Raw genomic sequence first — 5,554 nt, forward strand, 5'->3', positions numbered from 1 at the left:
CAACACCTGAAGCACCATGCAGCACTCTGCACAGCAGCAGTGTAGGAAACTAAAGTACTTCAGCTGTGTTCCAAATCACACCCTATCCCCTATTCCCTACAATCTGCAAACCGTACTTAATGTGTTAAACATACCCTAAACTACGTTTTTAGGACATTAAAATATTTAATGACCTATTTTAATTCATTAAGAGTTACAAGTGTGCACAAAATGGTATAAATTAGGCTTTCGGTATGAAAGCTAGTGCACTATGTAGTAAACAGTGTGTGGTTCTGGACACGTCTTTCTTCTTCTGCGCCTTTTTCTCGCCCTCTTTTTCTAGTAGCTCTATATGGCGGCTGGTGAATGAGCTACATGGTGCATTGCCGCCATCAATTTGTGGCAGGACCTTATTTTTTGTTTTCATTTTTAATAACCTTTTAGATAGGGTTGCCAACTTTTCAGAACTGGAAATAAAGAACACCCTGGGCTGGCGGGTTGGCGGAAGGCATAGGGTGGGTGGTGGGATGGCAGGTGTTTACCTGAGCGAGAGCTGGGGGGTAGGCGGTTAAGGTTGCACCTATAAAAAATATTGTCTTATACCGTTATAGGAACAGTATCAAAATGTTTTATTTAGGCTGTTTAACATGTATTATTTTCATTCTTTATAATAATACATCAGAACCACATTTTAGGCAAAACAACATGCATGAAGAACATCATGTAATTTTTTCTCAATAGTGCAAACAACATTATTACATAATTCATCTTCACACTGACATGCAGCCCCGGTTCTGGACTGTGTTGCTTAGGGGGGGGCAGTGAGAAAATCTGGGGGGGCAATAACCACCCCAGTGCCCCCATAGCGCCAGCCCTGCTTGTGTGACTTTAGTTTCGCCCTAAGCCAGATTCGAACGTAGGGCGGAAAAGTGCACGCGATGCGCTCTGCCCACTGCACTACTCAAACACCGGAGTAATAAACAGGTTGTTACGCTGATATGCCTGCACACACACGGCGTTACTAAGACTAAAAGTTTCATACATATCGCCCCGTCTCATTCTAATCTGCAGCATTTCTCTCCCATTGATAAAAATACGGAACAAAGAGCATCCCGTATCAGTTCAATAAGGAACGCGAGATTTAGTTTCCAAATAAGGAACGATTCTGTATTTTACGGGACGGTTGGCAACCCTACTTTTAGTTCCTAATTATAACTCTGTGAGGAAGGCAAGCGATGCAACCTAAACAAGGCCACAATCCATCAAAGTGGATTAAAACATAACCCAATTAGTCACACTCTCACGACGGCGTATTAGGGCCACTTTAAAGAAAAATATTTTTTTAAGTTTCGATTTTGAGAATAAAGTCGTTTAAGTTTCGATTTCGAGATTAAAGTCAAAATATTATGAGAATTAAGTCGAAATTATTACAAGATTAAAGTCTAAATAATTACGAGATTAAAGTCAAAATAATTACGAGATTAAAGTCGAAATGATTATGAGAATAAAGTCGAAATGATTTTGAGAATAAAGTCAAAACAATTTCGAGAATAAAGTCGAAATATTATGGCCATAGCAACCTCCTTGAGTTAAAATAAGGGATGTTCATGATTTGTTATACTTTCATATTGATTTCACAAATAAAGAAATCCCCAATCTCCTGCACATCAGCACCAGTTTGTTATTAGTGTAAGGACGCTGAAACTGCTTTGCAATAAACTGGGTTTATATAGAAGAACGTGCGCCAACGGTGCGCTCGGCATCTGCGTCGTCAGCAGTACTTCAACCGAGCCTTATGGATTATGGACTCGTACAATAAACTAAAGCCGTATGGCATCGAAATCCCCAATCTCCTGCACATCAGCACCAGTTTGTTATTAATATAAGGACAGTTAATGGCTTTGCAATAAACTGGGTTTATATAGAAGAACATGTGCCAACGGTGCGCTTGGCGTCTGCGTTGTCAGCAGTACTTCAACCGAGCCTTATGAAATAAACTAAAGCCGTATGGCATCGCTATAAATGATTGCATTGTCATGTGGATGGAAGTGTACAATACAAACAGCCACCCAAAAATAATCGCGGGTTATTGGATAACCACAGTGAAACCCGTGCTTCTCTGAACTGACAAGCCTACGACGGCTGCTCACTCTTTGGCCATAATATTTCAACCTTATTCTCATAATCATTTCAACTTTAATCTCGAAATAATTTCGACTTTATTCTCATAATATTTCGACTTTATTCTCATAATCATTTTGACTTTAATCTCGAAATAATTTCGACTTTATTCTCATAATATTTCGACTTTATTCTCATAATATTTTGACTTTAATCTCGAAATTGACACTTATACGACTTCATTCTCAAAATCATTTCGACTTCATTCTCAAAATCATTTCGACTTTATTCTCATAATATTTCGACTTTATTCTCATAATATTTCGACTTTATTCTCATAATATTTTGACTTTATTCTTAAAATCGAAACTTATATGACTTTTTTCTCAAAATCAAAACTTAAAAATATTTTTTACAGTGGCCCTAATACGCCATTGTACACTCTTACACCTAAGAAAGATTTAGGAGTAGCAAATTCACCTTCTGGCATGTTTTTTTTACAACATTCAATTACCACAGAAACTAATTTCTACAAATCAGCATGGATATATACGACGGTGTATTAGGGCCACTGTAAAAAATATTTTTACGTTTCGATTTCGAGAATAAAGTTGAAATGATTTTGAGAATAAAGTCGTATAAGTTTCAATTTCGAGATTAAAGTCGAAATGATTATGAGAATAAAGTTGAAATGATTTTGAGAATAAAGTCAAAACAATTTCGAGAATAAAGTTGAAATATTATGGCTAAAGAGTGTGCAGCCATTGTAGGCTTGTCAGTTTAGAGAAGCACCGGTCTCAGTACCTGGATCGGCACGCAAGCACTGAGGGAAGTCTATAATGAGTGTTATTGTGGTTATCCAATAACCCGTGATTAATTTTGGGTCGTTGTTTGTATTGTACGCTTCCATCCACATGACATAACAACTAAACCCGTCAATGCAACCATTTATAGCGATGTCATACGGCTTTAGTTTATCGTACGAGTCCATAATCCATAAGGCTCCGTTGAAGTACTGGTGATGACGCAGACGCCGAGCACACCGTTGGCGCACGTTCTTCTATATAAACCCAGTTTATTGCAAAGCAGTTTCAGCGTCCTTGTGCTAATAACAAACTGGTGCTGATGTACCAGGAGATTTCTTTATTTGTAAAACCGATACGAAAGTATAACTTTACTAAATCATGAACATCCCTCATTTTAACATGAGGAGGTTGCTATGGCCATAATATTTCAGCTTTAATATCAAAATCATTTCGACTTTATTCTCAAAATCATTTCAACTTTAATCACAAAATCATTTCAACTTTATTCTCGAAATCGAAACTTTTTTCTTTAATGTTTTTCTTTAAAGTGGCCCTAATACGCTGTCATAGATATAAGTGTCTGGCAAACAAAGGATGTATATTTTGGTACATTTTAAAATGTCTTTGTAACTTTTGATTTAGTAGGCTATTTAATACAATTGAAACTATACATAAGCAAAACCTAACAAAAACCACACTTGACAGTATCTGCCATAAATAATGGGATAAACTGTCTAAAGCTTGTGGAGACCCAAGAACATGTGTAGCTTAATTTTTGCTAAAAAGGCTTTTACAGTACTGAAAATGGGTTTTAAATAGATTTCAAACATTAAAATGATTTACATATTTACAAATATTTTACTAATTATTTTATCTGACTTTTTTGTCTTTTTTTTGCGGGCAGCTACAGGAAGGCAGTGAAGAGAACGCAGTGGACATGGGAGCACCTGCCAGGACGGAGCTGCAGTAGTCCAACTGTGAGATTACAAGTGACTGCACAAGAATCTGAGTGGCTTCCATGGGGAGAAATGGACGAATCTTTTTGATGTTGTAGAGGAGGAACCGGCACGATCTTGTCATGTTGGCTACATGAGGAGAGAAGGTCAGCTGGTTATCCAGGACAACACCAAGGCTTCTTACATTATCAGATGGTTTTATGTGGGAGTCATCAAGAGAGATGACTAGGTCCTGGGTTGGAGATTGATCTTCAGGAATAAGTAACAGCTCTGTCTTGCTGGGATTGAGTTTTAGATGATGAGCTGACATCCATAGTAAGATATCTCGCAGACATGCCGAGATGCGAGCTGAGATTGGTGTGTCTGAAGGAGGAAATGACTGATGAACTGAGTATCATCTGCATAGGAGTGGTAGGATAAGCCATCGGAAGCTATGACTTACCAAGAGAGCGGGTGTAGATAGAGAATAGAAGCGGGCCAAGTACAGAGCCCTGGGGAACACCAGTTGAGAGGGTGCATGAAGGTGATATAAATCCCCTCCTTGACACCTTGTAGGTGCGCCCTTCCAGATAGGAGGCCATCCACTGCCATATCGAACCATACCAAACCAGTTGCTCCAAGGTTGGAGAGAGGTTGGTTTAAATACTACAGCTAAATTTGTTAGATACGTCTCAGGTCTCATCCCACTACTGCTGGGATCCAGGATTCCAATCCCCAGCAGTGCTATCATCCAGTCACGCCTTTACACACAGACATGATTGGCTATGTCTGAGGGGGATGTTGGCTGAGGCTTCGCAATAGATTGGCGTCCTGTTCGTGGTGTGTTACTGCACTGTACCCAGTGATTTCTGGGAAATTGGACCCATTCCAACCCTGTCCAAGATCAAGTGGTGCATCAATGAGCTTTGGCCGCCCATGACCCTGTCGCCGGTTTACCACTGATCCTTCCTTGGACCACTTTTGATAGTTTCTGACCACTGCAGACCGGGAACACCCCACAAGAGCTGCAGTTTTGGAGATGCTCTGACCCAGTCATCTAGCCATTACAATTTGGTCCTTGACAAACTCACTCAAATCCTTACGCTTTTCCATTTTTCCTGCTTCTAACATCAACTTTGAGAATAAAATGTTCACTTGCTGCTTAATATATCCCCCCACTAACAGGTGCCGTGAATAGAAGTGGACCAAGTACAGAGCCCTGGGGAACACCAGTTGAGAGAGTGCATGGAGGGGATATGGATCAACACTATAGATCAACACTAGTTGAGAGAGTGCATGGAGGGAATATAGATCACCTGGTAGGCGTGCCCTTCCAGGTAGTAGGCCATCCATTGCCATACCAAACCAGTTACTCCAAGGTTGGAGAGAGGTTGGTTTAAATACTAAGGCTAAATTTGTTAAAGTGATACATCTCAGGTCTCAGCCCACTACTGCTGGGATCCAGGATTCCAATCCCCAGCAGTGCTATCATCCAGTCACGCCTTTACAAACAGACTATGTCAGCTATGTCAGGAGGTTGGCTGAGGCTTCGCAATAGATTGGCGTCCTGTCTGTGGTGTGTTACTGCATTGTACCCAGTGATTTCTGATCAGTGAATTGGACCCATTCCAACCCTGACCAGGATCAAGTGGTGGTAAAACATGAACTGAAAAAACATTGATACATTTAAAAAATGTAGGAATTTAAGCCATT

This window comes from Trichomycterus rosablanca, chromosome 22 (genome assembly GCF_030014385.1).
Source record: "Trichomycterus rosablanca isolate fTriRos1 chromosome 22, fTriRos1.hap1, whole genome shotgun sequence".
Lineage (NCBI taxonomy): Eukaryota > Metazoa > Chordata > Actinopteri > Siluriformes > Trichomycteridae > Trichomycterus > Trichomycterus rosablanca.